Consider the following 22,172-nt stretch of genomic DNA (forward strand, 5'->3'; position numbering starts at 1 on the left):
AAACTAATTTCCCATGATACTTGGAACTTAATAATATGTAATTAACTTCCAAAAATGAATACTCCGTTCTTCTGAACACATCCATGAAGAATTTCCTCAAAATACATATAATTGTATAAAAGGAAGCAGAGCATTATATTAACCTTATTTTTCATGCACCACTTTCTCAAATGTTTTCCTTTCTCTTTAAACAAGTTATAAATTGTGCATAATGGACAATACCATTGGTGAGAGTCGAGCTGTAATGTATGATTGACAGCGTGAATGATTCTGAAACTCAGTTTGGTTGTACATAAAAACTATTGTAGCATGGCAATAAAAGGGAGGGCATTATATTTTCTTCACATGAGTAACATGGTGTGGTTTTTAAAAATATTTTATTGTACATGTTTTTATACAGTTGAAAAAACATAATCTCCTGTGCCCAGCAGCCTCGTAGAATTGTCACCATGGTTAAAAATGCCCTTTCGTATTTTTGTGTCAGGAGAATCTTATCTTCTTCCATGTCAAAAAGGGAAGTTGAACTATTAGCCTTGCAAAGACCCAGAGGTAAAGTTTAATTTTATAATGACATGAAATAAATGCTCTATTATCTAAGTAATAGTTCACCAAAAAGTCTGAAATGGCCTCCTTTCTCAAGAGTGCAGCGTGCGTGTGATGCTAATATTAAAATGGACCTGCCAGATTGAGTGATGGGCGGTGCTAATAACTCCAAGTGGGGAGATGAAAACAACATTGCGCACACCTGCTCTCCGCTTTATGTCGGGTTCATTATGTGATTGAATGGGTGAGCGTCATGGTGAGGGAGTGGAATGAGATGTACTTAAGAAGAAGTGAAGTGTGGGGCTAGGGCCCTGCTGCATTTTGAGTAAACGGGACATCCTTTGTGTAGGAAGTCTGACTATCATTGAGGTTCATCCTGGACCTTTAACTTAATAGTGCAGAAGAAGTTTAGATCATTAATAGCAGTCTGTCCTGGGCAGTGAGGATTGTTTTATTCACCTGCACTCCTGCCTTAGTTCATTGGTGTTGCCTTGAAATTGAATGTTTAGACACTCATTTTGTTGAAATGCCATCCATTTCATTCTGTCTTTGACTTTTTGAATAAATCAATAGATAATTCTTTCTTGACAATGTATGGTCTTATTCTTTAGTAGGCCCATACTTAATCTGATTGGGTAGAAGGAATTAATTCAGGCAGGTCGCTAGCAGGTGTTGCTAGGAATGGTCACTGTTCTAGATTGGAACAGTTTAACAACAAACAAAGCCCAAGAAGCTAAGAACTCAATTGTGGGCAAGCCTGCACAACATATGAGGTATTCTGGGGGGCAGTCCAACTCTGTTTGGCCCAATCTAGGCCTTTCCCTGATATTTATCCCAAAGAAGCCAAGGAAAAGTTGAGTTCCAGAAAGAATGCCGGTCAGCTGTCTATTCATCCTAACAGAAGAGCAGCTTTATGAAATATCTCTCAACAATAGGTTCCTAAAATTATTTAGAGTTGGTTTTGTAACGTATTCTAAAGTTTTACCCCTGTAGGTTAATCCAATTCTGTTTTGGTTGTTTTCATGCTAACATTGCTCCACAGCCTGTAAGCACATAACTTCAGACTATGAGTCAAGCCATGTAATGGGTGGCAAGGTGTGGCAGTGTGAGGTTAGAAGGCCATCAGGGTTGATGCTGAAGCACCTATAGATGTTTGCTGAGGACTACATCTGCCATGTCCTGGACAGCCTGCAGACAGAGGATTTCTGGGAAGTGGACCTTTAAAAAATATATCAGGGTTCACAAGAACAGAAGGGTCCATCAGAGGTTGTCTGGTTTGTTTCAGTGGCAGTGCTCAACAGATAACTGAATCCTTAGACGTACGTGGTACAATGAAGGACATTTGGAGAACCTAGCGAAGAAGATGATTTCGGTTTGTGTTTTCAGATAAACTGTTAGCTGCGTGTACATTTAAAAAAAAATTGAAATGCAAACTAAAATAATTGAGTAAAGAAATGCTTGAACATCTGGGAGGTGAAGCAAGAGGGTTTCCTAGCTGGGTAAGGAGCACCACGGTTAAGCTCTGACAAATGGCACTCCTGCCCCTGGCCTCTATCAACAAAAGTGCTTCCTGGAAACGAACAATAAAACATGCAGGATGTAAACATCAGCCACTTAAGTACTTGCCAGCTCAGTTGTTAGGAATGGAGGTAAAGCGAAAGATTAAAGACAGCTTGACAAAATCCTACACACCATCCAGCTGGGCCTTACGCGTTATGAAATGTGGTAGGGCAGAATGAGGGTGTTTAAAAAAATTATTGCTATTATGCAGCTGGAGGGCGATGGGCTGAGCTGGGAATGTGCCAGAAGAACTTGTGCTGCTTGTGTAGATAAACTTGCAGGACTTCAGCTTTCAACTCCATCCAGGCCTTCCTGTCAGATTCTCTTAACCTTGTCCTGTCCCTTGCTGAGCACTGACATTTTCAGAGCAGAGGAAAATCATGTTAAATTTATGTATGAGGAGGGGGATGTCTGTGTGTATCTCTGGATTCTGGTTTTTAAGTGTTTGGGCTCTTTTGATTAGTTCTTCCCTTGGTTTGTTTTGTAGTCTCAGAAGGGCTTATAACCCAGGGCTGGTTAGGGCTCGCATTTAGATTCCTATGTTCCCTGGTCTGCATGGTGGCAGGAGGCCTTCCTGGCACTTCTACGGGAGAGCCTCATCTCCTACTGCAGACCTGTGGGGCCCCAAAGTAGGTGTGCTGCCGCCGAACCACCTGAGCCTATTTCAACATCTATACAGTGCTGTTTGTGTCGGTTTAATTTATTGGGATTTTTGTCTGAGATTTTGTTAGATGAAAGAAAGCTAAAACTGAGAAATAGCTGACAAGCTCCTCTATTAGAGGATTGAGAGAGGCTGGGAGAGGAAGATTGGGGCCAAGTTGGAGAGGCTCTTGAAGACCTGACAAAGGGGAATATATCTTTATTTTATCTGTATACAGGTGATGGGGAACCACTGAGGATGAGTAAGATGGAGAAAGAGAGATCATGTAAAGAATAGACTGGAGAGATTTGTACCAGAGTCTGGTTACAGGGCTCTTTTGCTAGCCCAGTCATGGTATGAGAACTGGTGTGTATCAGAGTGGCAGTCAACGAAATGGGACACCACGGATGGCAGTTGGGTTTCATCTTGCATCCCAACTCTCATCATTGGCCAGGGCCCCTTGGAATCCACGATGATGAGGATTGTGAAGTTGTGTCTGGGCTCTGTGGGAGGCATCCTGTGGTCACCTAGTGATGTCTCTGTGAATGAGAGGTTAGAGGACAGAGGCACCTCTTCTATGGGTGTGTTGCCCCAGTAGACCATAATCTACAACAGGATCAAAGATGTGTTAGGAATTAATGACAAACCAAAAGTGGAGAATCGGGGTGTCAAATGAGTATGTGATGGCTAATACTTATTCCTGGCTGAACTAACTTAGAACCAGTTCCAAGTGAAGGAGAAATAGCCCGTAAACAGAGCCATGATATTGAAGTTTGGGATTGGGATCAGTGCCAGAGCTTTGGACTAGAGATGATTTGGGTAGATGGGATAGTTGATTTTGTTCTTGCAGTTTGGTTATTGGAGGTTGGGAAGCAGGAGAAGATGGGGGGTAAATTAGTAGAGATCAGCTTGAGTTGGCATATCCATGTTGGTGCTGAACTCTGAATGTGGACATTTTTACATCATGGGTCACATTGCCAGAAGGGGAGGGACCAAGAAGTGAATCTGGGATGAGCATCGGGAGCAGGCAAGTATTTGGGATGCTCAAGCTGAACAACATTTAAATTTTATCAAAACTCCATTGAAGCTTTTTTTTGTTTGTTTTAAAGTCTTACCTAGACTTTACACTGTTTATTAACAGGTAGTTTCAGGGTTGGTGTGAGCGAAGGTTCTTTTCTTTGCGATTTCAGAGATTATATAGACTACAGATGCTAGAAGAAATTCAGTCTGAATTTGTGTTACAGAATAAAAAAACAAGGACTCAGGGAAAGCCAAAACTGGGTTAAGGTTTTGCTCAACATCACAGAGATAGTAGGTGGTACGGTTAGGTCTGAGATTCAGGTCTTGTGATTTTTCTTCTGAGTGCTTTCTTTGTTATTCTATGCTGACTTTTCTAGAATATATCGGATACAGGTAGGAACTTTACGTATAAAAAATAAAGGATAAATGATGTGCATAATCTGATGGAATAATTTGGAGAGGAAGATACTGACACTTCCCAGCTTTTTGCCCTTCACATTTTGCTGCTTCGTTCATATGTTCATAAATATATTTAAACTAGTCTTGAATATTTAGGTCATTTCTAGTGGTTTGCTCTTTTAAGTAGGAAAAGACCGTTAAACATAACTAGACTGCCTAGGTTTCAATCCAAGGGTTACCATTTCTTACTTAGGGGATTTTTGATCAGTTTCCTAAACTCTGTGCCCCAGTTTCCTTATCTGTAAATTGGGGATTATAATGGTGCTTACCTCAGAGGATTCCTGTGAGGGTTATGTGGGGATGGGAAGGGAAAGTATTTAGAACATGTTTTGGTACCTGGCAAGTTCTGTCTAGGGAGAGCACAGACTTTGGAGTCAGACCTTTTGGGTTCACAGTCCAGCCCCATCTCTTACTAGTTGTTTGACTTTGGATATATTTTACCTTCTCCGAGCTTATAGGTAATAATATCTACCTCCTAAGGCAGCTATGACAATTAAGTAAGGTAAGACAAAGTGCTTTCATAATGCTTGACTTAAAACACAGACACAATACATGATAATTGTTTTTATTATTACCACAATAATCATTATGGTTATGAATAATGCTATAATGAACATCCATGCACATAAGCCTTTGTATGTCTTTGTGAATGTTTCCTTAGGGTAAATTCTTAGAAGTGGAACTACTATGCCTCCTCTTAACTTTCTAAAATGTCTTTAATAAAAGTCTTTAATAAAGTTTTCTTTACATAAGAAAAAATGACACTTCCATTGAGCTCATTGTAGGTGAAATTTACCAATCTAGGCATAGTAAGCTATACAAAGATGGATGTTCCTCTATCTGTAATGAGCTCATCATCTGGTGTGAGAAATAGATAAAACGTAACCATGATAAAGTATGCAACATGATGCATGTCTTTGAAAAGGAGCAGAGTCCTAGGGAAACATCAGTTGGAGAGGTTAATTTTGGCTAAGGGAAACCCAAGGCTTCAGGAAACAGGTGACAAAAGTGGATATTAAGGATGCATAGTATTTTGATAGGTGGGGGTAGAGAAGGTTATTCTTGACATAGCCATATGGTTGTTTCTGTCTTTGGAGCCATAGGGTTTAAGCATGTGTACTAGCCATTGGCTTTGAACACTTAAGAGACTAATAAGGAGCTTATCTTCTCTCTACTCACTTTTCTCCACCTAGATTCTCCTCATCTTCCCTTAGTCTCCTTCAGGACAGAGACAATTTCTTTTGGATTTCCTCAATTCTCTTAGAAACCTGATACCACATCATGTATTACTTAAGACTGATTTAGGCCAGAATACACATGCAACTCTGTAGTGCATCAAATTGCAACTTAGTCTCTAGGTTCTATATGATTACTTTAATCTGACTTCTCTGAAGAAATGTTAATCTCTTGTTATAGTATGATGGCGAGGTTTTGTAAGTATAGACATTTTAATGTAGTCACAATTCTTAAGTTAAAGCCTTTTTAGCTGTTACTTATTCTTTACTGACAGTTATGACAAATGGCTGGCATAATTTGTTTTTGCTTTGTAGATGGGTATAACTGGAGATCTTCTATATTGGCTATGTATTTTTTTATGAATTCATAAAAATTTCAGTCTAGAACATTGGATTAGATGTTAAAGCATTTATGTTGACAAGCAAGAAGTAAATCGTATTCTGATCCAGTTTGTATAATAATGTGCAACCCAATTGACTAAGTTCATGTTGGTTATTTTGCATTGCTCTGAGACTCCAGCTACATGTATGAGAGTTGACAGTCATTTCAGCATGTGTTAGACTTGAACTTCAGAAGGTAAAGGGGTTCTGCTACTCGATTTCAGTTCAAAAGCAGTCAAAAATGGTGGAAGAAAAGGATCCTTCTATAATTCTCTGCCTCACACTGGCAAGTACACAGAGGAACTGAATCCACCATTAACCAATGCTGTGAGCTACTTAGGTTGCTTGTTTCCTTAAAGCTTTCATGTGACAAATTTATAATTTCATGTTATTTCTAGGTCAACAGTTAGATTAATGTTTTATCTCCTGAGCAAAAGCACAGTGTTTCTTTGTAAACTTCGTTATCTTACTCAAACTGAAAATTGCAAAACAAAGAATTTTCTCGTTCTCACATTCCTCAGTGGAGAGCTTTGCTTATAGAAAGGTTATCTTGTGGTTTATTTTATTTTCTACTTTACTCTAAATTTTCTGCAGGTGGAATAAATACCCTCTTTAAGGCTCTCAAGTCTTATTAATTAAAGCTAGTTAGTTGTCATTACTGATCATTTACTAACTTTTATATATTTTTGCTTTGTTAGAGCCCAGCAGGAGGCCTCTTAATTGATCAGAAGATAAGTCTGTCCTGCTCACTAAAACATACCTAGTGGGTAGCCACAGAAAAATCCTCAAGAAATATTGGTTGAATGAATTAATGATTATCTGTCTCTGACCCGGGAGGATATAAATCTAAAAAAGTAGTTTGGAATATGCAGATGATTTCTCTACCAGTCTAGTCTGAGAGCTGGTAACTTTGGACATTTTTTATTTGAGCTAGTATGATTTTTTTTTTTTTTTTGGTAGTGGGGAGTACTGATAGGTTACCAGCTTTTAAGTAGGCATATAAATGTTATTTTTGAAATTCCATATTGCAGACATTATACCACTGTTTTGTTCTGTTTGCATGGATTGAAAATTTATTTTATTCTGTGACTCTCAGACTATGGGAAATTTGATTTTTTTTAATAGATCCCATGATTCCATAAGTATTATGATTGTTATTTTTTTCCTTTCCACAACTCTACCCTAAAATCCTATTACATTTCAGCAACTACATCAGCCTCATCATTAAAAACTCTTCAGTATAGCCAGTTCTAGCTGTTAGAGAGTTCTTAGATACATTATAAAAAGGATTGTCATAAAGGGCTTTGTACCTCCTCACGGGAACAAAGGAGCTTGCATTTGTGACCAAAGATGCAGTAAGATAATCCTAGATATGACCCAAATGCCATAAAAGCAAAATTGCAACCATAAACCTATGTTATTTTATCTTCGTTTTTATTTAATAGGCATTTCAGGTATGTCAGATATGAATTGTAAGTAGGCACTAGGCTCAGGAGAATTTTTCAGTTATTGAGGGAGGAGGAAATACCCTATCTGAGTGGACTCAGGAATAACCATGTGTGAAGTCCTCTAGTGTTCAGCAGGCACACTAGAGCACTGCTTTTATGACAATTGGGTAGTTTGGGATCCCATTTTTATAATTTGGATGCCTTGGTTTGGGAAGGAAGAGCAGACCTGATAGACTGATTTTAAATTTGTTCTCCCCGGGGCAGCTCGGTGGCTCAGTTGGTTAAGTGTCTGCCGTTGGTTCAGGTCATGATCTCAGGGTCCTGGGATTGAGCCCCCATTGGGCTCCCTGCTCAGTAGGGAGCCTGCTGCTCCCCCTGCTTGTGTGCTGTCTCTGTCAAATAAATAAAATATTTTTTTTAATTTGATTTCAGGTAGTTTAGTGATCTTGTTGGAAATATAGGTAAAAGAGTACTTACCAATATTTTTTCTGTACCTCTTTTTAATGAAAATATTATGACTCCTAGTTGGATTGGAGAGGTAGCTGACCCAAGAGGGATCAGTGCCTGAGCTCTCTAGTAAAAACTTTGATGCACTTACCCTGTGTGGTTGTGTGAAAAGAAATTCATTCCTTTAGTTTGATGGTTAAGAGACTTGCCAAATGGTTACTAATGCTTTGGTTCTGATGCTCCTTCCTTCATTGCCTTGTATTCTGATACTAACTAGCTGCTTGCATGGCCCTACATCACTGGATAATTGGAAGATGTTAAAAATGAAAACTGAATTCCGAAGTAAGATTAGGGAAGAGGCAAAAAGTAAAAGTGGCCTCTGTGAAGCAGGTGAGACAAAGCTCCATGAAACTGTCATTAGATTATTTGCTCTTTTATTTTTATTTTTTTTTATTTTTATTTATTTATGATAGTCACAGAGAGAGAGAGAGAGAGAGAGAGAGAGAGAGGCAGAGACATAGGCCGAGGGAGAAGCAGGCTCTATGCACCGGGAGCCTGATGTGGGATTCGATCCCGGGTCTCCAGGATCGCGCCCTGGGCCAAAGGCAGGCGCCAAACCGCTGCGCCACCCAGGGATCCCTTATTTGCTCTTTTAATCACAACCTCCTCAGATGACCAGAAAGATGGACCAAAACTCTTTTAAAACAGAAGGTACAGGATTTTATAAAGAGGACATCATGTATAGTTTCCTCCCCCCTCAATATCCATTTTATGTCAAGGAAAGATTGAGGAATCTGGATATTCAGAGAGAAAGCAGAGTGAGATGTCATTGTGTGGTATTTAAGGAGAGTTGCTCTGTGGCACAGACCAGAGGAGGGATGCTGTGACCAATTATGGCATCAGGCGGAGACCGTGCTTCCTGCCCAGCGTGCTCCTGCTCCTGAGCAGCTGCCATTGGTCACTAGGAACCTTCAAAGGGCTTAAGTGATTATACTAGTTGAAAGCATGTTGGGTTCAAGGATTTATAATATTCTTTAAAAGGACAATAAATTCCAGGTTAAACAGAGGGAGTGCCCTAGTGTGTGCCTCGATATTAGCAGTTCTTTAAATCTTTCTCCAAATGGTAATTTCTCTAAAATTTGAGACATAAACATTAGGTAATGGAGTGTCAGGCAAATATTTAAACAGTTTGAATGAATTGATTGCATCCTAGCCCTACTACTTCCTAACTGGGTATCCTTAGGCAATTACTTAAATTTTTCTCTGACTTAATTTTCTCATCTATAAAATGCAGTTAACAATGGCTCCTACCTCTTAGGGTTTTTGTGAGTGCTAAATGAGTTAACATAAGTCAAGTGCTTAGAAAAGCATCTGGCGAATAGTGACACTGTACATGAGTTAGCAGCCACGATGGTAGTGTTCGTGTTGTCATTCCTCTTTCTCTTCCTTCCTCCGGCATTTGTACAAGTGTGGGCTTTCTCCCAATCCAGTCATTCACTCCTTCAGAAGAGCCATTCTTTCAGACCTGTGTTTTATAACCCAAGATCTTACAATCTATTCCTGGCTGGTCGGTATGCCACCAGCTTCGTGAGCGTACGTTATTTCTGACCAGTCTCTGGAAGCAGGACTTCTAAGTTCACCCTCAGTTCAGTAATGATAATTATTTTTCTCTGGTTATCCCTGAGCTGAGTTATTGCTAGAAGACCCTCTTAGAACATGTTTATCTGTTACAGGTTCCTTAAGAAATAGATTTTAATAAATCATTATTGCAACTCCATGGGGTGTTATGAACAACATTTGTGGGCGTTTGGTTTATCTATATAGTATTGTGTTAGAAATTGTGGGGAAGAAGGCAAAAAGATATTACAACTTAGTTGGGAGGATGTAACAAATGCCTCCAAAAGGCTAAGTAGCATTAAGAGGGAACATTAGTAAGGAGCCAAGGGAGAGACGGATAAGGAGACAAGAATGCCTGCCTCCAGTCCTGAGGGAAAAAACATTCATAGAAATATGAAAGGCAGGTCCTCAAAAGACAGTTTTATGTTGAGAAATAATTGAATAGCAAGTTGGTAAGCTAGAGAGAGAATCAATTATATGGGAAGAATGAAATTTGTTAACTGTGAGGTTGAATGTCTACAGCACATCAAATTAACTTTATGTCTCAAGCATTGATTCTACCAACTAAATCTCAATAGGAAGCTCCCTAACTGGTGAACATCATCAAGGCTCTGGTGGCAGGTGCAGATCAAAGCTTCGAGGAACTCCTGGAAACCCTGAAAAAAAGACAGAAACCAGGAACTTCTTCATCAAATCAGGTTTAGACAGATTTGGTTTTAAACTTAGCTACTTACTCACGGTTTTATTTTTTTATTTTTTTAAATATTGTATATATTTATTCACGAAAGACAGAGAAAGAGAGGCAGAGACACAGGCAGAGAGAGAAACAGGCTCCATGCCGGGAGCCTGACATGGGACTTGATCCTGGGTCTCCGGGATCATGCCCTGGGCTGAAGGCGGCGCTAAGCCACTGAGCCACCTGGGCTGCCCAACTTACTCGCTGTTTTAGTGGATAAGTGAGTTTTCTGAATCGCAATTGCCTCATCTGTAGAAGGGTGATAATAGGAAGGTGGCATCTTTGCAATTTTACAGATAAAATGAGATAATATATTTAAAAGCCTTAAAAATTCAAACATGGGGGGGTGCCTGCCTGGCTCAATCGGAAGAGCATTTGACTCTTGATCTTGGGGTCATGAGTTTGAGGCCCACGTTGGATGTAGAGATGAATAATAATAATAGTAATAATAAAAACTAAACATTCAAGCATGTAATGACTATTTAGTGTTAATAACATGAGCCCTAAATATTAGTGTTTCAACCAGATAGAGGAACTTCAATTTTTTCCCCCTGTGTAAAATGTTAACTATTTAGTGCTCTACTTCTTAAGAGAAAGTTGGAGAAACATGCACACACTTAGTTGTCACCTCACTGCTATGAAATGATAGCGCTTCTAATTAAGGTTTTAAGATCTCTAGCAATCCTTATAGAAATGGACTAGATCGTGAGCTTGCATATCAGGAGACGACTTAAATTTGGTGTCTACTGAATTCATGTTTGGCCCCAATTATTGTATTTTAAAATTTTAAGGTCAGAAGCCAAAAGAATAGGTGTAATTGAAGAGTTAATGAGAAAACTGAATAGGGCCTTAACCAAGCACTTTAGTAATAAAGGTTTTCCTGCCCCCCAATTCTGGTTCTCCTTTTCCTCCAAATCTGCCAGTTAGTTTTATTTATTTATGTTTATTTAAATTTATTTTAATTTATTCACGAGAAACACAGAGAGAGAAAGAGAGAGAGAGAGAGAGAGGCAGAGACACAGGCAGAGGGAGAAGCAGGCTCCATGCAGGGAGCCGGACGTGGGACTCGATCCCAGGTTTCCAGGATCACGCCCTGGGCTGAAGGTGGTGCTAAACCGCTGAGCCACCCAGGCCTCCCCTGCCACTTAGATTTATTTTTAAATGCTGACATAAATCCATTTCAATTTTCCATGCAACGTAATACAGTGGAAAGAATACAGACTGAACGAAACCCCAAGATGAGTTTCCTCTGTGCTGTTTGCTAGCTTGTGTGATCTTGAGTGAATAATTTCATATTCTTGAGTCTCAAGATGGGGGAGTCAGGATACTTACCCTGTGTATTTCCCAAATATTTAGGACTGAAGGAAATACTCTACTTGAAAGTCTTTTATTAACCCTGAAGTGTGATTCTCAAAGTGTGGTCCATGGGTGTCCTGAGAGCTCAAAGATTCTTTCAGAGGAACACCTGGGTGGCTCAGCGGTTTGGCACTGCCTACAGCCCAGGGCATGATCCTAGAGACCCCGGATAGAGTCCCAAGTCGGGTTCCCTGCATGGAGCCTGCTTCTCCCTCCCTCTGCCTGTGTCTCTGCCTCTCTCTGTGTATCTCTTATGAATAAGTAAATAAAATCTTAAAAAAAAAAAAAAAACTCAGGAAATCCATGAATTTGAAACTTTTCTCATAGTACCAAGATGTCCTCTGCCTTTTTCAGTGTGTTTCTACTGGTGGCACAAAAGCAATGGGTAAAATTGCTGGCACCGTAGCCTGGATCAAGTCAGTTGGCACCAAACTGTCCTAGAAATCATATTCTTGTACTTGGAATAAGGCCCTGATGCAGCAGTAGAAATTGTTAAATTTATTCAGTCTTGACCCGAGTATGGATCATTTGAATAGTCCCTGTGATGAAAGGGGAAGTACATGCAAAGTACTTAATTCTCGGCCAGCCAAAGTATGATGTCTCAAAGAAGAGTCCTTGTGACATTGAGTACAAGCTCAACTATTTGAATGCTTCATGGAACGCCATTTTTACTTGACAGAACCATTAACAAACTAAGGTTCTTCAGACTTGGGTAATAAGCATTATTTAAAAAAAATTTTTTTTTTGAAAATAAAGCAAGCCTAAGAGATACGAGGGACAGCGTTTATTGTAGATGATAAAATTCTTTTAAATGAAAATAAGAATTTTAGGAAACATGTATCCTCTACTGTGAGCTTAACAGCTTCCTTAATACTTAAAGGCTTTTCTGACAGGGTTGGTGGCGATACTTATGAATGTGATTTATTTATTTTTGTAATAGTGAGATGTGTCCACATTTGGAAGGTCTCCAGAACCCAGTGAACTGTTTTGCAAATAACCAATACATCATGTCAAAAAAAAAAAAAAAAAAAGCGGGGGAGTGGGGGAGCGGCCCTGGTGGCTCAGCGGTTTAGCGCAGCCTTCAGCCCAGGGCATAATTCTGGAGAATCGAGTCCCACATCTGGCTCCCTGCATGGAGGCTGCTTCTCCCTCTGCCTGTGTCTTTGCCTCTCTCTCTTTCTGTGTCTCTCATGAATAAATAAATATAATCTTTAAAAAGAGAAAAGAAAAAAATAGGCATTCAAGATCCATTCAAATTGCAAAGTAAACCAGTGGATTTTCACGTAGCAGAATATGAAAGTTTTTTGATAAGGCTTCCAATGCCACATTCTAACTGAGCATGACTGTCATATCTTGTTGAGTTTTGGTATAGTATCAAAGAAGAATGTCAATAATTATCCGAAAATACTTCTCCCTTTCCAACTACATGTCTACATGAGGCTGGATTTTCTTCAAATGCTTCAATCAGAACAGTATATCACAACAGATGGAATGAAAAGCAGAAGAATCCAGGTTTTTTTTATTTATTTATTTATTTATTTATTTATTTATTTATTTATTTATTTATTTATTTATATTTAAATTCAGTTTGCCAACATGTAGTATCACACCCAGTGCTCATCATGTGCTTTTTAATGCCCATCACCCAGTTATCCCATTCCCCCACCCCAGGTGTCTTTTATTAAGCCAGACATTAAAGAGATTTGCAAAAATCTCTCAGTGATTGTTTTGCTTAGGAAAATGTGGGGTTTTTTTGCAAAAATATGCTATTTAGATTAACATGTAATGGATTTATTATTATTTTAAGTGGGTTAATAAAAATATGAAAGGTTTTAAATTTTAGTTTCTTATATAAACATTAACAGATATAACCCATATAAACAGAAGCTCTTTGGGGTCCTCAATAACTTTTAAGGGCTTTTAAAGCATCCTGACATCATGAAGTTTGAGAACTTCACTTCTAAAGTGATAAATAAATACTTAACGGTTTTTATGGTTTACCAATGCATCATGTTGCCATCTCGTGACAAAAAAGGGAAATGCAGGTATTTTTGAAGAACTTGACTTTAAGGCCCTGGCAATGCTTTAGAATGACTGCTTTTTGGAAATTGATCATAATAAAAGACCTACTTTCATATTTCTAAGGGATATGTCTTAAGATATGTGTGCCCAAAACACTAATTTTCAGGACATAAGCAAAGAACAGCTGATGAAGTGGTTATTTTCAAAGGCTAACATTGGTTTTAGGCTTATGTTCTCAGGGTAAGAATACATTTTGGTTTTGGTTTCATTATGTGTGTATCCTAGTAGACAGAGCCCCCTCTTATGTGATGTTCCATGCTGTAAAATCGGTGTTTATTACCTGCAATGCTGATAGATGTTTATGGCAGTGTTGTATACTTTGGTGGCATGTCCTTATTACCTGTAATTAAGGTTCAGTTTTTGGTCAGTAATACAAACTCTGGTTATCATAGTCTTCTGAAGGGGAATGTGATCATTTTTGTTTTGGGGGGTTTTTTTGGTGAGGATTTTGTGTGCATGGTCTGGTGACAAACTGGATTTGCTGCCCTCAGGTACTATATTGTGGCAAGATCCTGTGTGATGTGTTCTGTGCAAACATACAGAGTAAGTAGAGTTCCTTACCTTCTAGAACCCTGAGAACTCAAACACAATGTAAATAGGCCCAAACATGCAGAAGGACATATAGACAAAAAGAATGAGCCCAGTGCTGGAAGATGCAGCTGCAAAAAAACAGGCTCATGAATAATGAACATTTATGCTATGGAATAGCTTCAGTGGGCCTGTTTTTGCATCGATGAACTATGTGAAAAGGAAGGAACCTCGCTTCATTTTCATTCAGTTAGAGGAAGGCCCACTGGCCAGTTTTTTTTTTTTTACTCAATTCAACTGATTGTTTTCAAAATAACCTGTTCTTTTCAAACAGTTATGTGTGGAGGGACAGCTGCGCTCAGATGAAATGAGCCCTCCACTCTAACTACTGTACTAATTTTCTGCCTAGATTCACGATGTGCCCAGTGACCCTGCTGATGAATATTTTAGACATCTGCATGAATAATCAGACTGCCCACAGGAGAGCCACTTGCTTGTTTGTGAGGCTGGAAATGCTAGCTGGATGATGCTGACTCGAGTTCTGTGTACCAACGTGAAAATAATAAATACCTAAGTAAATTCTTAATTGGGATTGTCTTTGAGCATCCACGGGTGCTCTGAAACTGGTTGCCAGATTTTACACATAGGGAGATGTGTGTGCTGGTGTTTTGGAGAAAACTAGAGGTTTTACCAGACTCTCCAAAGAAACTGTGACCCCATAAAGACTAAGAAGCACTGGATGCTGCTTTATAGTCTTCAGAGTGCTTCTACATACATTTTTATTTGACCCTCCCAATAGTTCTGAGGGAGACATGGCAGGGATTCTCTCTCCCTGCCCACTTCCTTCTCCCTCCCTTTTTTTTTTAAAAAAGAGCATGACTCTGAGCTGAAATGATTTTCAGTTTCATCCGTGTAGGCACAGGGAGCCACTGAAGGGTTTTTTTTTTTATTCATACCAGATAAATTAGATTTTATTAAAAAAATTTTATTGGAGTTCAATTTAACAGCATATAGAATATCACCCAGTGCTCATCCCGCCAAGTGCCCCCCTCAGTGCCCATCACCCAGTCACCCCAGCCCCCTGCCCACCTCCCCTTCCACTACCCCTTATTCATTTCCCAGATTAGGGGACTCTCATGTTTTGTCACCCTCACTGATATTTTCACTCATTTTCTCTCGTTTCTCTATATTCCCTTTCACCACTGAAGGTTTTGACTCATAAAGTGAGCTGATCAGATTGTTACTTACAGAGACTGCCCTGGTGATAGCATGGGGGATGTTTCAGAGGAGTGGGAAACTAGTTAGAAGGCCATTTGGAAGATCAGGTGAGAAACCATGATCTAAGTCTGTGGCAGTAAGATTGGGAAAGAGATGGGCAGCCCAGGTGGCTCAGCAATTTAGCACCGCCTTCAGTCCAGGGCATGACCCTGGAGATCCAGACCGGGGATCAAGTCCCACATCAGGCTCCCTGCGAGGAGCCTGCTTCTTCCTCTGCCTGTGTCTTTGCCTCTCTTTCTCTCTGTGTCTCTCATAAATAAATAAAATCTTTAAAAAAAAAAAAAAGAAGAAGAAGAAGATGGGAAAGAGCCAATGGATTTTCAAGAGTTGAAATTCTTTGGATTTGGTTACCAGTTGGTGTTGGAGGGAAGAGAATGGAGGGGGAAGATAAGGGGAAGAAAGGCAATTTTTGAAGATGACTTTCTGGCTTGCTTAAGTGAATGGAAGCACGGACATTATAAACTGAGTTTTAGCTGTGTTGATTTAGAAGCACTAGTGGGGCATCCAGAGGGAAGGACCAGTAAGCAATCTGACATGTGTGCTGGTCCGGGACTGGTGAGGTGAGTGCTCTGTGTGCATGATGAGAAGCGAAGAAGTGATGGGGTTCTGGGCAGGCCACCCTGGAGTACACCACTTTGATGTGTGGCTATTGGACAGTTGGGGACCTAGAGAACCCAGAAGGAGCTTCTTGCCTCACTTTGAATTACCTCTCAGAATTTCACCCAGGGCCTGGTGCAGGAAGAGAGCCAGGTATGGGGAGCTGGGGGGTGCTGCAGGGCTTGTTTGTGCGAAGTCCTCTTGTGTTCCATTGTCTCTGCTCCAGTGAGGAGCTCTTGTTTACCAAACATTGCTCTTCGAATCTTCCTATGAATTGTCTTCCTCCTCCTTGAAGCCCAGACCCATCCTCTGCCCCCTTGTCCTTAGCTCAAGATGGCACAGAAGCGTCAATTGCTTGGGAAGAACCCTCATGTCTTTGGGTTTCCCTTAGCAATGAAATTAAAATTTCCTCCTGTAAATCAGTTTTATGTCAACTTCATCATTAAGCCAGACAAAAGAACCCAGAAGGGAGAAGTGTGCCTTCCCTAGCAGTGCTCGTGTAGACAATTGTGGAGATATCATCAGCCAGTGTTCTGTGAGCTCGAGTGATGGTCTTAGGGAACCCAGGGAAAATCCGAGAGTGGCCAAGGAACATCACTTATCAAAAAATTCTCTCTATTCCTGAGTAGAGAAATAGGGATCAAATATATTTCTTGACTTTTTTCACACTCAGATTACTCCCGTTATTTCAGTGTGACCTTAAATTTATGAAATTTGCACAAATCAGACACCACTGTAATCTGCCTTCGAATCAGTGGGGGCTCCAGGCCAAGGATGGCTTGAAGGGTGCTCCCTTATCAACTCTATAATCTCCCCCCATTCTTAGAAATGGAAATTGATACTTTACCAAGCGTGTGTAAATGCCAACCAAACTTTAAGTACCTCTCCACTATCCCAGCCCCAACTTGCCTCCACGGTACCAATTCAGGAGTCTCGGTTGCTTCAAGAGAGTCTCACATTTTCCTCTGCCATTCTACACAGGGCCCCCCTGAAGGATAGCATCCCTTTGATGACTTTGCTAATACCAGATCTCACAGTTCTCCTCCCTCAAATAAGATGACCTTCATCTTCATTCCACTTCAGCTGTGCACACACATGCCACACCTAATAGATCTGCTCCACTTTCAATATTTCAAACTCTATTAGTCTCCTTTTTTGAAGTCCTAACTTCTTCCTGGCCATCCCCTCTTTTCTCCTGAGCCTGCTGTTTTCTCTCCTCCTTGATGCCATCCCTTGTTCTCTTCTTGTTTTCTGGTGGGGGGTGGTGGGGGGAGAGGATCCTGCCTGTGTGCCCAGCTCAGAAATAATAAGATGGCTTAGTAATGTCGATTTTCTGTAGCTTTCCTTACTGTGTTCTTCGGTAATTTCCAGCCAAGGTTCTTCCCTATTATCGCCCCTACCCGCCCCCCCCCACCTCCTTCCCCTTATCAGGCAGTTGGACATTGCTAGAAAACCTCACAAAAACTGGGGCCATCAGATCAATAAATATATGTTGCATAAAGGAACCTATCAAATAATGCTTCTCCCTCCCCCCATGGGAAAGCTTAGAACTATGCTGAAGAAAAACAGATCAGTATTTCATTTCCATTTCACCGTATTGTTTCCGCTAGCTTTGCCTACATGAATATTTGTTACGTGTGTCAACGGATGACTCAGAAATCTGGGGTCTTCCTAACTTGGTGTGCTTTTATGGGGGGAAGAAAACCCAGTTTTTTCCTCATAGGTTCTAGACATGCTAAAAATCTTGATGGGAATTTCCCCCAGATATTTATACCATTTGCAAGTTAGGAACTGGACTATGCAAATGCTTTTTCTTCTAAACTGTGAGTGATATTTATTTATTTAATTTTTGTCAGTTGGCTCCATGGTTCATGAATTCTTTATTGTAGCAGGAGTCATCAGTTGGTCGGAGAACTATTGAAATCGTAAGTTTAGGACATTACTTGGAATAAACTAAACAATGTGTTTACCTTTTGCGCCCTTAATTTAATTTAAAATTAAATGAGTGTTATGAAGGCAAGCTTCACAGATATGCCTGCGGGGCTTTCGGAATGGAAATGAGAGTCTGTGTGCTGTAGGGGAGGCTCTTTTGTTTAGTTGGATGGGCTAGGAAGTCTTTGCCTAAAGATGCTCATTGTTTAGAGGGCGTAAATAACTGAACAAAATGTTAGTGAGAAGTTTCATTTGAGATTGAACCCCCGACTCCTAAGAATGTAGCAAAGTGACTGGAAGTGCTGTGAACAATGTCTTCTTTATTTCCTCTAAAATACACATGAAATTGTCTGAAAAGGAAACAAATCCCCAGAAAGAACTATAATGAGCATCAGGCGTTGAGCTCATTGTCGTTTTTTGGAAGGAGTTTTTATTCTTGCCTGTGGTTGAAACCAGATTAAGAGTTGCCCCTTTGGGGCGCCTGGGGGTGGGGGTGGGCGCAGTCTGTTAAGCATCTGACTCTTGGTTTTGTTGGCTCAGGTCATGAGCTCAGGGTCCTGATCTCAGTGTCATGAGATCAAGCCCCACGTCAGACTCTGCACTTAGCCTGGAGTCTGTTGGAGATTATCTCCCTCTCTCTCTCTCCTGCTTACACACTTGTGCTGTCTCTCTAAAATAAATAAATCTTAAAAAAAAAAAAAGGAATTACCCCTTCTTCAGCAACCCCTTCCCAAAGTGATGTGATCCCTACCCTTCTTTCCCCCATTTTCTACCTCTAGTCATGGATGGAATCCTACTCTCCTTATACTGGCCTCCATTCCCTTTGTTCCTCTCCAGTGCTACTAATTTCTTTTGCAAATACCTACTCCTTCCCTAATGTACTCAGTTGTTTGTGAGGTGTAGGGTAGTGAATGGAGACTGTTCTTATTGAACAGACTTCTGGCTCCCACCCAGGTCCTGGCTTGGGCTGTGACCTTGGGTGCTTGGAAGTCAAGCACCAGAATCTGTGCCTGCTACCAATCATCCTTCGCCCCCCTTTCTTGTCATTAGTGTAGGTTTTGTTTGTCTTCCCCAATAGGAAGCTCCACAAGGACAGATAAGGAAGAGTTGGAGTGGTGGTGTGTTCCTTTTCATTGAATCTCCAGCATCTTATGCAATTGCTAGTACATGGTAAGCATGGAAGAGATTTGTCAAATCATTAATGAGACCCAATTACTGGTAAAGCAATTTTAAGCAAACCTCAGGGATGCCTGGGTGGCTCAGCAGTTTGGCGCCTGCCTTCAGCCCAGAGCATGATCCTGGGGTCCCAGGATCGATTCCCACATCAGGTTCCCTGTGTAGAGACTGCTTTTCTCTCTGCCTATATCTCTGCCTCTCCCTCTCTCTCTCTCTCTCTCTCTCTGGCTCTCATGAATAAATAAATAAAATCTTAAAAAAAAATAAAGCAGACCTCAAGTATGGTAAGCATTGAAGACCAAGGTCAACAAACCAAGCTCAAGGATGTGAAAAACAAACCAAACCACCTATTATAGATGCATAACGAAAACAAAAATTAAACGTTCTGAAGCGAATAAGTTGTAGGAATCTGCAGCAAAATCATAAACAGATTTGCTTTATGAAACAAACTGTAAGCAAAGCTCTACTTTGTAAACTCAATGAGATACATAAAGAGAGGGTGCATCTAGTAAATGAGAATTTTAGAATAGGTATAATGAAATGAAAACTATAATAAGTAAAATAAATCATCATGGTAAATAATAAAAAAGAAGACTTTACTTAGAAAACCCAGCCAAAGGATAACTTGAGTGGCTCACTGGTTGAGCAACGTCTTCCTTTGGCTCAGGTCATGATCCTCGGGTCCTGGGATCAAGTTCCACATCTGGCTCCCAAGAGGGAGCCAGCTTCTCCCTCTACCTATATCTCTGCCTTTCTCTGTGTCTCTCACAAATAAATAAAATCTTTAAGAAAAAGAAAACCCAGCCATGATAGAAAATAAATTTCAGGAAAATGCCCTAAATGTAACTGAGAAGCCAAGAAAGACACAGATCAGACTAGGTGTGAAATATTTGAGGAAGATAGAGCAAAACAAATGGACCAAATATGATAATTGTTGGAGGGACATTTTTCAGATCTAAGATTCCTGATCTTAGCTATTGATATGCCACATGACATTCTAGGCATAACTTCCAATTACATATCAACCCAAAAAATATTCTGTTGTTATTCTTTAACTTGTCAGAAAACCACAGCCCAAAATGGCATCACTTAGGTTACATCATATGTCTTGGTTTACTGACTTGGAACCTTAACCTAATACAGTTCCAATCTCCCCAAAATATAACCTTTATTGGTCAACACGAGAATTTCCTGGTCAGCACTAGGAAATTTACTGATAGACCCCTTTAGTTCAACTTTGCCTAAAATAGTGGATTCTTTGCTAATAATTTCCTTTCTTTCCCCCCACTGTCTTTCTACCTCTAAAAACCTTTCCCTCTCTGTAGCCCTTTGAAGCTCCCCTCTACTTGCTAGATAGGATGTTGCTTGATTTATGAATTGCTTAATAAAAGCCAGTGAGATCTTTAAAATTTACTCAGTTGAATTTTTGTTATTTAACAAAGTGGAAAACGGGTAGGTAGAAAAAAGGAAGTAAAAGTGCTAAATTATTAATTTTTCATTAAAAGGAGACTAATCTTTTGAGGTTGCATCAAGAGTAGATACATAGTGTTTTCAGATGTATAAAAAGGTTTAGTAGAAGAAACAGTATGCCTATAAAAGTCAGTACAGAAAACAAGAATAAAAAACAACTCCATCTAACTATAGATAAAACAGTAGTTCCATATTTCTTTCCTTTGCCTGCAGACTCACATTTGTCTTATTTTTCCAGAGATTAAATTTGGAAATGGAAATATATATGTATTTCCAAATAATATGAAATTAATTTGACTCTTAAGAATCTTAAATATCCCTTTCAAGCAACTTGTGTGTGACCTCGGCAAACAACAGAATCCAGCACCTAAATATCCTTTTGTTATTGCAAAAGTGTATGATCCACCTAGTAAGTCACAAAGAGATATTTCTCAAAGGGGTGAATGAAGATCTATAAAAATTAACTAAGTATATATTTCAAAAATGTAATTTCATCTACAAACAACAACTTTAGAAGTAATTGCACTGTTTCTCCCTTGTAATAAGAGAGGGAGATAAAAAAAAATGGACTGTGAAATCTGGACAAAACATCTGTCACGAAGGACGACATGGAGGAAGTGTTGAGATTAGCTTGCAGTAATGAACATGTTGATAAGTGCTGGGGAAGGCAGAAATCAGAATTTAAATAAGTCCTAATTTTTAGCCTCTCAAAAGGTTAATTCAGATTGTTCTAGATGTCATCATATCAGAAAGATTTGGCCAATCTGGTAGAAAATCAGAGGTCAACAGAAGTGATTAAGCAGCCAGAAAAATCAGCTCACAGAGAAGATCTTAGTATATAATTTTGAAAAAGAATTTGAATCTCTCTAAGCCCAGGGAAACAGAAGGATAATTTAGAATGATTTGGAGAGCTGTGGAGCTGATGGCATAAAATTGAGTAGAAAAAATACTTATTGAGTGTAAGACAGTTCTTAATAGACAAATTAAACAACCATGTAGGATCCATGGAGAGTAGTAAAGATATTTTGATAAAACCTGACACTCCAAGAAAGACAACAGCTAACATTTATTGCATACTACATGTCCTATACTCTATATGCATCATTTCATTTAATTTCTTCTGTAATCTATGAACTGGGTCCTAACATCTTCATTTTACACAGGGGAGGGTATTCCGGCTTGGTGACGTGGCTGGTAGCAGGTAGCTCTGTGAACCCTGGCTGCTGAGCCCAGTTCTGATCACCATTAAATTTCTACCTTCCAGGCAGTTGGTTATGAAACAGGTATGTTGTGCAGAGATTTGACAGAGTAAACTAGCTAGTTTTCCATATGCTAAATCAAGTGATCCTGACAAGCCGTTTTACATTAAATTAATAATCTCTTCTATATTCTAATCAAAGGTGCAGTTTTGTTCAGTCTTCTGGATGAATGAATCCTTGCAGAAACAGGATTTGTATATGAGAAGGCTTTCTTAATGCCAGTGTAAAATAAGTAGATATGAAGCCCCTGGACCCAATAGAGAAAGTAGTGTCCTGGAAATGTCAACCCTTTAGGAAGTTTTATATGCCAGAAAATTGGCTGCCGAGTAGTGTGTAGGGGATTGGCAGGATAGACCTGAGTTGGAGTTCCGTGGTCTACCTTTCATTTGCTTATGCTTCGTAGGGGAG

General features: G+C 39.8%; 1 protein-coding gene and 1 long non-coding RNA gene across 18 annotated transcripts in view; both read left to right on the top strand.

Moving 5' to 3' along the window:
• CADM1 (cell adhesion molecule 1) overlaps window positions 1-22,172 on the top strand; it is a 325,552-nt gene that overhangs the window by 151,259 nt on the left and 152,121 nt on the right. The window lies entirely within an intron of this gene.
• LOC111095826 lies at window positions 1,345-14,638 on the top strand. 2 transcript variants are annotated; one of them, XR_005359258.1, is made up of 2 exons: window positions 1,345-1,478; window positions 14,462-14,638. It is a non-coding gene; the product is annotated as an uncharacterized LOC111095826 (long non-coding RNA). The 2 variants fall into 2 exon arrangements; XR_005359259.1 differs by lacking the exon at window positions 1,345-1,478 and adding an exon at window positions 8,397-10,048.

Source organism: Canis lupus, chromosome 5 (assembly GCF_011100685.1).
Source record: "Canis lupus familiaris isolate Mischka breed German Shepherd chromosome 5, alternate assembly UU_Cfam_GSD_1.0, whole genome shotgun sequence".
NCBI lineage: Eukaryota > Metazoa > Chordata > Mammalia > Carnivora > Canidae > Canis > Canis lupus.